Raw genomic sequence first — 12,627 nt, forward strand, 5'->3', positions numbered from 1 at the left:
CTAGCCATCGGTAGCACCCTGTGCAGGACTCCTCATCTAATCAACAAACAAAACAAAAATACAAACTCAATCATCAGCAGACAGGATTACCACCTCACTTAGCATTGCTCATCAGAGGAAAAACACACACACACTCAGCACAAATCTCACCCTATATGAAGCTGACACAAACACTGGACCAACCTTACAAGGGCAGAAACCAAAAGGAAGAAAGAATTCAACCTTCAAGCCTGGGAAAAGGAGACCTCAAACACAGTAAGTTAAAAAAATAATAATAATAATGAAAAGGCAGAGAAATACTACACAAATGAAGGAACAAACCAGAAGGACAGAAGTCCAAATAAATGAAGAGGAAATAGGCAAACTACATGAAAAAGAATTCAGAATAATGATAGCAAAGATGATCAAAACCTTGAAAACAGAACGGAGAAAATGCAAGAATCAATTAACAAAGACCCACAAGAATTAAAGAATAAACATAAAGAGACAAACAACACAATTACTGAAATTAAAAATATTCTAGAAGGAATCAATAGCAGACTATCTGAAACAGAAGAACGAATCAGTGAGCTGGAAGATAAAATGATGGAAATAACTTCTGAAGAGCAGAATAAGTAAAAAGAATGAAAAGAATTCAGGATAGTCTCAGAGACCTCTCAGACAATATCAAACACACCAACATTCGAATTATAGGGGTCCCAGAAGAAGAAGAGAAAAAGAGAGTGTATGAGAAAACTTTTGAAGAGATTATAGTTGAAAATTTCTCCAACATGGAAAAGGAAATAGTCAATCAAGGCCAAGAGGCACAAAGAGTCCCATACAAGATAAACCCAAGGAGAAACATGCCAAGACACATACTAATCAAACTAACAAAGACTCAGCACAAAGAAAGAATATTAAAAGCAGCAAGGGAGAAGCAACAAGCAACATACAAGGGAAACCCCATACACTTAACAGCTGATCTTTCAGCAGAATCTCTGTAAGCCAGAAGAGAATGGCAGGATATATTTAAAGGACTGAAAGGGAAAAATCTACAACCAAGATTACAGTACCCAGGCAAGGATCTCATTCAAAACTGATGGAGAAATGTAGTTTTTCAGACAAGCAAAAGTTAAAAGAATTCAGTACCACCAAACCACCTTTACAACAAATGTTAAAGGGACTTCTATAGTCAAAAAACACAAGAGAAGAAAAAAGATCTACAAAATCAACCCCAAACAATTAAGAAAATGGCAATAGGAAAATATGTATCAATAATTACTTTATTATTTTTTTTTTCAATAATTACTTTAAATGTAAGTGGATTAAATGCTCCAACCAAAAGACACAGACTGGCTGAATGGATACAAAAACAAAACCCATATATATGCTGTCTACAAGAAACCCACTTCAGACCTAAAGACACATACAAACTGAAAGTGAGAGGATGGAAAAATATATTCCATGCAAATGGGAAGCAAAAGAAAGCTGGAGTAGTAATACTCGTATCAGACAAAATAGACCTTAAAGAAGATTACAAGAGATAAGGAAGGACACTACATAATGATCAAGGGATCAATCTAAGAGGAAGATACCCTCTTGGGTGCAATATCTATGCACCCAACATAAAGCACCTCAACACATAAGACAAACACTAACAGACATAAAAGGAGAAATTGACAGTAGCACAGTAGTAGGAGACTTTACCACCCCACTCACACCAATGGACAGATCATCAAGAGAATAGTAATAAGGAAATACAAGTCTTAAATGATACATTAGATGAGTTGGATCTCATTGATATCTTCAGGACATTCCATCCAAATGCAAAAGAATACACTGTCTTCTCAAGTGTACACGGAACATATTCCAGGATAGACCACATCTTGGGTCACAAATCAAACCTCAGTAAATTTAAGAAAACTGAAATTGTATCAAGCATCTTCTCTGATCACAATGCTATGAGACTAGATATCAATTACAAGAAAAAACTGTAAGAAACACAAACACATGGAGATTAAACAACACATTTCTAAATAACAGGTTACTGAAGAAATCAAAAGGGAAATCAAAAAATTTCTAGAAACAAATGACAATGAAAACACAACTCAAAACCTATGGGATGCAGTGAAAGCAGTTCTAAGAGGGAAGTTTATAGCAATACAATCCCACCTCAAGAAACAAGAAAAACATCAAATGACAACCTAACTTTACACCTAAAACAACTGGAAAAAGAAAAATAAAAAAGCAACCAAAATTAGTAGAAGGAAAGAAATCAAAAGATCGAAACAGAAATGAATGAAAAAGAAATGAAAGAAACAACAAGTAAAGGTTAATAAAACTAAAAGCTGGTTCTTTGAGAAGATAAACAAAATTGACAAGCCTTTAGCCAGACTCATCAAGAAAAAAAGAGAGAAGGATCAAATCAACAGAATTAGAAATGGAAAAGAAGTCACAACAGACAATGCAGAAATACAAAGGAATGTAAGAGACTATTATGAACAACTATATGACAATAAAATGGATAACCTGGAAGAAACGGACAGATTCTTAGAAAAGTTCAATCTCCCAAGACTGAACCAGGAAGAAATAGAAATTACGAACAACCCAAACACTGAAATTGAAGCTGTGATCAAAAATCTCCCAAAAAACAAAAGCCCAGGACCAGACGGCTTCACAGGAGAATTCTATCAAACATTTAGAGAAGATCTAATGCCTATCCTTCTAAAACTCGTTCAGAAAATTGCAGAGGAAGGAACATTTCCAACCTCATTCTACGAGGCCACCACCACCCTGATACCAAAACCAGACAAACAGAGCACAAAAAAAGAAAACTACAGGCCGATATCACTGATGAACATGGATGCAAAAATCCTCAACAAACTTTTAGCAAAGAGAATTCAGTAACACATCAAAAAGCTTGCTTTTTCCCTGCTGCCATGGAGCCGTGTGGAGGCGGAGGTTCGGGTGCATTAAAGATTCGGCTCCACCTATAACCCACTGCCATGGCCGAGAAAGGCATTGCTGCTGGAGGCGTAGTGGACATTAATACTGCTCTGCAAGAGATGCTGAACACTGCCCTCATCCACTATGGCTTAGCACGTGGAATTCACGAAACTGCCAAAGCCTTAAACAAGCGTCAAGCCCATCTACGTGTGCTTGCATCCAACTGTGATGAGCCTATGTATTTCAAGTTGGTGGAGGTCCTTTGTGTTGAGCGTCAAATCAACCTGATTAATGTTGATAACAAGAAACTAGGGGAATGGGTAGGCCTCTGCAAAACTGACAGAGAGGGAAAACCCCGTAAAGTGGTTGGGTGCAGTTATGTGGTGGTTAAGGACTATGGCAGAGTCCCAGGCCAAGGATGTCATCAAGGAACACTTCAAATGCAAGAAATGGTGAAATAAAAAAATGAGTTCTTGGGAAAAAAAAAAAGCTCATACATCATGATCAAGTTGGGTTTATTCCAGGAATAAAGGAATAAAGGATTCTTTAATACATGCAAATCAATCAATGTGATACACCATATTAAAAAATTGAAAGATAAAAACCATATGATAATCTCAATAGATGCAGAAAAAGCCTTTGACAAAGTTCAGCACCCATTTATGATTAAAACTCTTCAAAAAATGGGCATAGAAGGAACCTACCTCAACATAATAAAAGCCATATATGATAAGCCTACAGCAAACACTATTTTCACTGGTGAAAAACTGAAAACATTCCCTCAAGATCAGGAAAAAGATAAAGGTGTCTACTTTCACCACTATTATTCAACATAGTTCTTGAAATTCTAGCTATAGCAGTCAAAGAAGAAAAAGAAATAAAAGGAATCCAAATTGGAAAAGAAGTAAAGCTCACACTGTTTGCAGATGACATGATACTGTACCTAGGAAACCCTAAAGATACTATCAGAAAATTACTAGAAAAGAAGAAGCAAAGCTCTCACGGTTTGCAGATGACATGATACTGTACCTGCTGCTGCTAAGTCACTTCAGTCGTGTCCGACTCCATGTGACCCCATAGACGGCAGCCCACCAGGCTCCCCCGTCCCTGGGATTCTCCAGGCAAGAACACTGGAGTGGGTTGCCATTTCCTTCTCCAATGCATGAAAGCGAAGTCGCTCAGTCGTGTCTGACTCATAGCGACCCCATGGACTGCAGCCTTCCAGGCTCCCCCGTCCATGGGATTTTCCAGGCCAGAGTACTGAAGTGGGGTGCCATTGCCTTCTCCAATACTGTACCTATGAAACCCTAAAGATACTATCAGAAAATTACTAGAGCTAATTACTAGTGAATTTAGCAAAGTTACAAGATACAAAATTAATACACAGAAATCACTTGCATTTCTATATACAACAATGAAAACTCAGAAAGAGAAACTAAGGAATCAATCCCATTCACCACAGCAACAAAAAGAATTAAATATCTAGGAATAAACTTACCTGAGACAAAAGAACTGTACACAGAAATTTATAAGACACTAATGAAAGAAATCAAAGACAACATAAACAGATGCAGAGATATTCCATGTTCTCGGATAGGAAGAATCAATATTGTGAAAATGACTATACTACCAAACGCAATCTACAGATTCAATGCAATCCCTATCAAATTAGCAATGGCATTTTTCACAGAGCTAGAACATAAAATTTCACAATTCATATGGAAACACAAAAGACCCCAAATAGCCAAAAGCAGTCTTGAAAAAGAAGAATGGAGCTGGAGGAATCAACCTTCCTGACTTTAGATTATACTACAAAGCTACAGACGTTAAGACAGTATGGTACTGGCACAAAAACAGAAATATAGAACAATGGAACAAGATAGAAAACCCAGAAACAAACTCATGTACTTCTGGGTACCTTATTTTTGACAAAGGAGGCAAGAATATACAATGGGGCAAAGACAGACTCTTCAATAAATGGTGCTGGGAAAACTGGACAGCTACATATAAAAGAATGAAATTAGAACACTTCCTAACACCACACAAAGATAAACTCAAAATGGACTGAAGACCTAAATGTAAGACCAGAAATATAAAACTCTTAGAGGAAAACATAGGCAGAACACTTGATGACATAAATCAAAGCAAGATCCTCTACAACCTATGTCTTAGGGTAACAGGAAAAAAAAAAAAACAAAAGTAAACAAGTGGGACCTGATGAAACTTAATAGCTTTTGCACAGCAAAGGAAACTATAAGCAAAGTGAAAAGACAACCCTCAGAATGGGAGAAAATAATAGCAAATGAAACAACTGACAAAGGATTAATTTCCCAAATATAAAAGCAGCTCAAACAACTCAATGCCAAAAAAACAAACAACCCAATCAAAAAGTGGGAAAAGACTTAAACAGGCATTTCTCCAAAGAAGACAAACAGATGGCTAACAAACACATGAAAAGATGCTCAACATTACTCATTATTGGAGAAATGCAAAACAAAAACACAATGAGATATCACCTCACACTGGTCAGAATGGCCCTCATCAAAAAGTCTACAAACAATAAATACTGGAGAGGATGTGGAGAAAAGGAACACTTTTGCACTGCTGGTGGGAAAGTAAACTGATACAGCCACTATGGAAGATGGTATGGAGATTCCTTAAAAAACTAGGAATAAAACCACCATATGACCCAGCAATCCCACTCCTAGGCATATACCCTGAGGAAACCAAAATTGAAAAAGACACATGCATACCATTGTTCACTGCAGCACTATTTACAATAGCTAGAACATGGAAGCAACCTAGATGTCCATCAACAGATGCATGGATAAAGAAGTTGTGGTACATATACACAATGAAATATTACTCAACCATAAAAAAGATTGCATTTGAGTCAGTTCTGATGAGGTGGATGAACCTAGAACCTATTATAGATAGTGAAGTGAGTCAGAAAGAGAAAGACAAATATTGTATTCTAATCACCGACTCGATGGACTTGAGTTTGGTGAACTCCGGGAGTTGGTGATGGACAGGGAGGCCTGGCGTGCTGCAATTCATGGGGTTGCAAAGAGTTGGACACGACTGAGTGACTGCACTGAACTGAACTGAATGCATATACACGGAATCTAGAAAAATGGTACTGAAGAATTTATTTACTGGGCAGCAATGGAGAAAACAGATTTGGAGAATAGACTTATGGATATGGGGAGAGGGTGAGATGTATGGAATGAGTAATATGGAAACTTACATTACCATATATAAAACAGATAGCCAATGGGAATTTGCTGTATGGCTCAGGAAACTCAAATAGGGGCTCTGTATCAATCTAGATGGGTAGGATGGGGCGGGAGATGGGAGAGAGGTTAAAAAAGGAGGGGATATATGTATACCTATGTTTCTGAACTGCATTTCTGGAGAAGACTCTTGAGAGTCCCATGGACTGCAAGGAGATCCAACCAGTCCATCCTAAAGGAGATCAGCCCTGGGTGTTCTTTGGAAGGACTGATGCTGACGCTGAAACTGCAATACTTTGGCCACCTCATGCGAAGAGCAGACTCATTAAAAAAGACCCTAATGCTGGGAGGGATTGGGGGCAGGAGGAGAGGGGATGACAGAGGATGAGATGGCTGGATGGCATCACTGACTCGATGGACATGAGTCTGAGTGAACTCCGGGAGTTGGTGATGGACAGGGAGGCCTGGCGTGCTGCAATTCACGGGGTCGCAAAGAGTCAGACGACTGAGTGACTGAACTGAACTGAACTGGCTGATTCATGTTGAGGGTTGACAGAAAACAACAAAATTCTGTAACGCAATTATCCTTCAATAAAAAAAAATTTTTTTTAATCTCAAAAAAAACACCTTTTGTACAGTAAAGGATACCATCAACAAAATGAAAAAAACAACCTACTGAACAGGAGAAAATATTTACAAATCATGTACCTGACAAGGGGTTAATATTCAAAATACATAAGGAACTAATATAACTCAGTAGCAAAAAAAAAACAACCTATGATTAAAAGAAACAATGGGTAAAGGACTTAAACAGAGAGTTTCTCAAAGAAGACATACAGATAGCCAAGCAGCACATGAAAAGATGTTCAACATCTCTAATCATTAGGGGACTACAAGTCAAAAACCAAAATGAGGACCACTGCTCACCTGTCAAAACTGTCATTATCCAAAAAAAAGGTAACAAATGACAAGTGTGGGAAGGATGTCAAGAAAAGGGCGCGCTGCCCCACCCCTGCCCCGTGTATTACTGGTGGGGACGTAAACTGGCACAGCCACCACGGAAAAGTGTGGAGGTTCTTCAAAAATTAAAATAGCACAACCACATGATCCACGAGTCCCATTACCGGGCATACACACAAAGGAAAGGAGCTCAGAGTCTCAAAGATCTGCCTGCACCTCCATGTTTACAAGGACTATTTATAATACCCAAGACATGGAAACCTCCCACGTGTCTATCAATGGGTGAATGGATAAAAAAAATGTGTCTGTGTGTGTGTGTCTGTCTATATATAGTCCAGGGCATGGAACAATGCAGGGACAGAGCATACCAGGAGGGTGCCCAGAGACGTGGGAAACCCCTGGACGCAGGCGCATATGGGATCACGAAAGAGTCAGACACGATTTAGTGACTGAACAACAAATATACACACACAATATATACACAGTGGAGTATTATTCCACAAGAAACCCGACCAACATACAACAACATGGATGAATTTAGAGACTACTGTGCTAAGTGAAATAAGTCAGAAAGAACCCCCCAAAGCTACACAATGCCACTTATATGAGGAATCTAAAAAAGTTGTGAACATACAGAACCAGAGGGTAGAGCCATGGCTGCCAGGGGTTGGAGGCAGGAAATGGAAAGACGCTGCTTTAAGAATACAAACGTTCAGTTGTAAGACATAAGCTCTGGGATCTACTGTATAGCATGGTGACTATAGTTAATAATGCTGTACTGTATACTTGAACTTTGCCAAGAGAGCAGATCTTAAGTGTTCTCAGCATTCCAATGGGAAAAAAAAGTATATGAGGTGATAGCTATTAAACCATCATGTTGCTATACACCTTAAGTATAATTAACATTTACTTGTCAATTACACCTAAATAAAAAGAGAAAGAAAACTGTAACCTCCCACCATTTACTCATCATGACCTGTCTTCTCCATGGTGTGCATCACCCTCTCACATTATCTAACGTGAACATAAGTATATTCTGTGTATGATGACAGTCTGTCTCTGCCCGAATGGATGTAAGCACCCAGAGAACAGGAGCTTTCACCAATCGTATGCACTGAGTCCCAAGTACATCTGGCACATGGTGGATTTTAAATATCTTTTTTATTAAAAAAACAAACAAACCAGTTTTCTAGATGTAGAGCATTAGCTCCTGAGAGAGACACAAGGATGGCCTGGGCTCAGGGAGCAGACAGAGAAGCCCGAAGGTCCCCGAGTCCAGGGTGTGGGACAATGCAGGAACAGAGCACACCAGGAGGGCACCCAGAGGTGCAAGGCACCCCTGGAGGCAGGCGCACGTTCCCTGCATAGCACAGGCACGAGGACTCCCTGAGGCCAGGGAAGGATCACATCAAAGGAAGGAGGGAGCTCACGCCTCCTGCTCTGCCCTCATGAACACTCCATGGACACTCCTGAAGTGTAGGCTGGCACAGTGACAGGACTGCATGTAGAAGGGAATAAAAAGAGTAACTTCACAGTTGAGAAAGCTAATAATAAACCTACTTCAGCCAGCTGGTCACGGTCAACAACAGCAGCAATAAATCATGTTGGCAGTATGTACTCTTAATGTGATGGGATGAAAATGGCTCTTGACTTCTGTGGTATTCCTTCCCTCAAACCCACCATGGTAAGAAAAACATCACACAAATTCCAGTATCATGCCAAATAACTGAGCAGTACTCCTCAAAATTAAATAACTGAGCCGTACTCCTCAAAATTATCAAGGTCATCAAAAACAAGTAACCTCTGAGAAGCTGTTACAGGCAAGAGAGCCTAAGAACACAAGTCACCACATGTAATATGGTGTCCTGGGACAGAAAAATGTCAATAGGTGAAATGCACCAATTCTGGTTCAGGAACTGTGGCAAATGCATCATACGAATATAAGGTGTTAACAGGAGAAAACGAATGCTGGGTCTATGGGAACTCTCTGTATCCATCTGCTCAATTTTCCTGTAAGTCGAAAGCTATTCTCAAACAACTAGCAAGGTAAGAGACTCAAATCTAACCATATTAATTACCATAGTAAACGTTAACATTCTAAATGCCTGAATTAAAGTCAGATCCTATAACTAACAGGATCTGACTTATTATCCAAATACTGGTTCTTTGAGATGAATAAAATTCACAAACGTCTACCCAGACTAACTATGGGGAGAGGGGGAGAGAAGACAAGAATTACCAACAGGAATGAGTGCTATGACATGACAACGAATTTTATAGATACTCAAAGGATAAATAGAGTACTGTGAGCAATTCTATGCAATAACTTGGAAAATTTAGATGAAATGGACAAAGTATGTAAGTAGAGACATAAGAAACCAAAGCTCTCTCAAGAAGAAATAAACCTGGTTAGCCCTATATAAAAAACCAAACAAAGTGTAGCTGACAATTTTCCCACAATCAATATTCTACATTTGGATGGCTTCATTTTTCATTTAAGGAAGAAATAAACTCTTCCCAAAAATTCAGTAGGAGGGAAAACATCAAAATAAACCTACAGACCAACATCCCTCATGAACGCAGGCGTACAAATTCTAAGCAGAATTATGGCCAATCCAATCCAATAATATATGAGAAATGTATAACATCCTGACTCAGTGAGGCATACCCCAGGAATTTAAGGTTGGTTAAACATTTTCTAAAAATCAATGTAATTTATCTTAACACACACACAAAAAAAATACAATACAAAAAAAAAAAATACAATCATTGCCACAGATGAAGAAAAAGCATGACAAATTCCTCTTTAACCATTCCTCCTCAAAACTCTCAGCAGATCATAACAGAAGGGGATCTGGTCCGCCCAGCAAAGGCCACAAACACAAAACCAAGAGCACCATTGTACTTAATGGCAAAAGACAATGCCCACCCCCGCTCACCATCAGTCAGATATTTGCTCTTACCACATCTGTAATTTCTTACCACATCTGCTCTTTCACCTCTGTAATGAAAGGTCTATTCAGTGCAATGAGGCAAGATAAATGAATAAAAGGAACTAGATTAGAGAGGAAATAAAACTGGATTTACTCACAGATAACACCAGTCCATGTAGAACATCCAATGGAATCTACAAAATAGTTTCTAAAACTAATATGTGAGCTTAATAAGCATTCAGGGTATGATTCCAATTTATACAAGTTAGTACATTTCTATCTATTAGTAACAAATAGTTGCAGATTGAATTTTTAAGAACCACTTACAATAGTATTCTTGCCTGGAGAATCCCATAGACCAAGGAGCCTGGTAGGTTATAGTCCATGGGGTCACAAAGAATCGGACACAACTAAGTGACTAACATACACTTTTACAATAGCACCAAAAAATATGAAATACTTAATGATAAACTTAACAGAAGATGCGAAAAGCCAGCAGGCTGAAAACTGAAACATACAGTGAAAAATACAGTCAAGAGAGACTAAAGATCTGAACAAGCAGAGACATATACCACGTCAGTCATGAACAGCAAGCCAAGATGCCAATCTTCTCCAACTCATCTACAGAGTCAATGAAATTTCAATAAAAATCTCAGCACGCTACAGAAATTGACCAGGTCACCTGAATTTGCATGGAAATGGAAAGGACCTAGATCAGCCAAAATAAGTCTGAAAAAGAACAAAATTGGAAGGCTAAATAATACTACCTGCTTTTAAAGCATTATTTACAGTAATTAAAACAGTGTGGTTTTGTTGTCCAATCAGACTGATGAGGAAGAGACAGTCCAGGGACAAACCCACATACTCAGGGACAAATGATTCTGACAAAGGCACAAAGGCAGTGCAGTGGGGAAGGGCAGGAGAGTCTGTCTGACAAATGCTACTGGAACAACTGCGTATCTATTAATACATGTGCTGGGGGGAGGGGAAGAACTCTGCTTCACACCTCCCACCACATACAAAAATTAATTAAAAAGGGACCACAGACCTAAAAAATGTAAAACCATGTAACTGGGACTTTCCTGGTGGTACAGTGGTTAAGAATCTGCCTGCCAACACATGAGACATGGGTTTGATCTAGGTCTGGCAAGATCCCACACTGAAGAGCAACTAAGCCCTCAGGCGGTAACTACTGAGCCTGAAGTACTGCAGCTACTGAAGTCCACGCCCCTAGAGAAAAGTCCACGCACAGCAACCAAGCACAGCTCTGACTGAGCCTGAGTGCTGCAGCTACTGAAGTCCACCCCCCTAGGGGAAAGTCCATGCCACAACCAAGAGCAGCTCCCACTCACCCCAACTGGAGAAAGCCTGTGCACAGTGATGAATAGCTGGTGCAGCCAAAAATAAATTTTAAATAAAAAAAAATACAACTTAAACAGCAGAAAACATTTGTGACCCTGGATTAAAAGATTTTGTAGCAACAACATGAAAAGCAAGGTCCATAACTCCACAATGTAAAAGGTTTTAAACTTTTACTTTTCAAAAGATACTATTAGGAGAACAAAAAGACAAGCCACAGACTGGAAGGATGTATTTGCAAGTTACATACTGATAAAGACTTCTGTCCAAGGAACTCTCAACTCAACAATCAGATCAGATCAGATCAGATCAGTTGCTCAGTTGTGTCCGACTCTTGCGACCCCATGAATCGCAGCACGCCAGGCCTCCCTGTCCATCACCAACTCCTGGAGTTCACTCAGACTCACGTCCATCGAGTCAGTGATGCCATCCAGCCATCTCATCCTCTGTCATCCCCTTCTCCTCCTGCCCCCAATCCCTCCCAGCATCAGAGTCTTTTCCAATGAGTCAACTCTTCACATGAGGTGGCCAAAGTACTGGAGTTTCAGCTTTAGCATCATTCCTTCCAAAGAAATCCCAGGGCTGATCTCCTTCAGAACGGACTGGTTGGATCTCCTTGCAGTCCAAGGGACTCTCAAGAGTCTTCTCCAACATCACAGTTCAAAAGCATCAATTCTTCGGCGCTCAGCCTTCTTCACAGTCCAACTCTCACATCCATACATGACCACAGGAAAAACCATAGCCTTGATTAGACGGACCTTTGTTGGCAAAGTAATGTCTCTGCTTTTGAATATGCTATCTAGGTTGGTCATAACTTTCCTTCCAAGGAGTAAGCGTCTTTTAATTTCATGGCTGCAGTCACCATCTGTAGTGATTTTGGAGCCCAAAAAAATAAAGCCTGACACTGTTTCCACTGTTTCCCCATCTATTTCCCATGAAGTGATGGGACCGGATGCCATGATCTTCGTTTTCTGAATGTTGAGTTTTAAGCCAACTTTTTCACTCTCCACTTTCACTTTGATCAAGAGGCTTTTTAGTTCCTCTTCACTTTCTGCCGTAAGGGTGGTGTCATCTGCACATCTGAGGATATTGATATTTCTCCTGGCAATCTTGATTCCAGCTTGTGTTTCTTCCAGTCGAGCATTTCTCATGATGTACTCTGCATATAAGTTAAATAAACAGGGTGACAACATACAGCCTTGACCAACTCCTTTTCC

General features: G+C 39.5%; 1 protein-coding gene and 1 pseudogene across 9 annotated transcripts in view; one reads left to right on the forward strand and one right to left on the reverse strand.

Moving 5' to 3' along the window:
• Nucleotides 1-12,627, reverse strand: part of LARP4B (La ribonucleoprotein 4B) — a 90,691-nt gene that overhangs the window by 22,762 nt on the left and 55,302 nt on the right. The gene's annotated exons all lie outside the window — the stretch shown is intronic.
• LOC147360752 (small ribosomal subunit protein eS12 pseudogene) lies at nt 1,268-3,381 on the forward strand (annotated as a pseudogene). The gene has a single exon (XR_015138802.1). The product of XR_015138802.1 is annotated as a small ribosomal subunit protein eS12 pseudogene (transcript).

This window comes from Bos grunniens, chromosome 13 (genome assembly GCF_055505025.1).
Source record: "Bos grunniens cultivar Pamir isolate PY7600 chromosome 13, Bosgru_T2T1.0, whole genome shotgun sequence".
Lineage (NCBI taxonomy): Eukaryota > Metazoa > Chordata > Mammalia > Artiodactyla > Bovidae > Bos > Bos grunniens.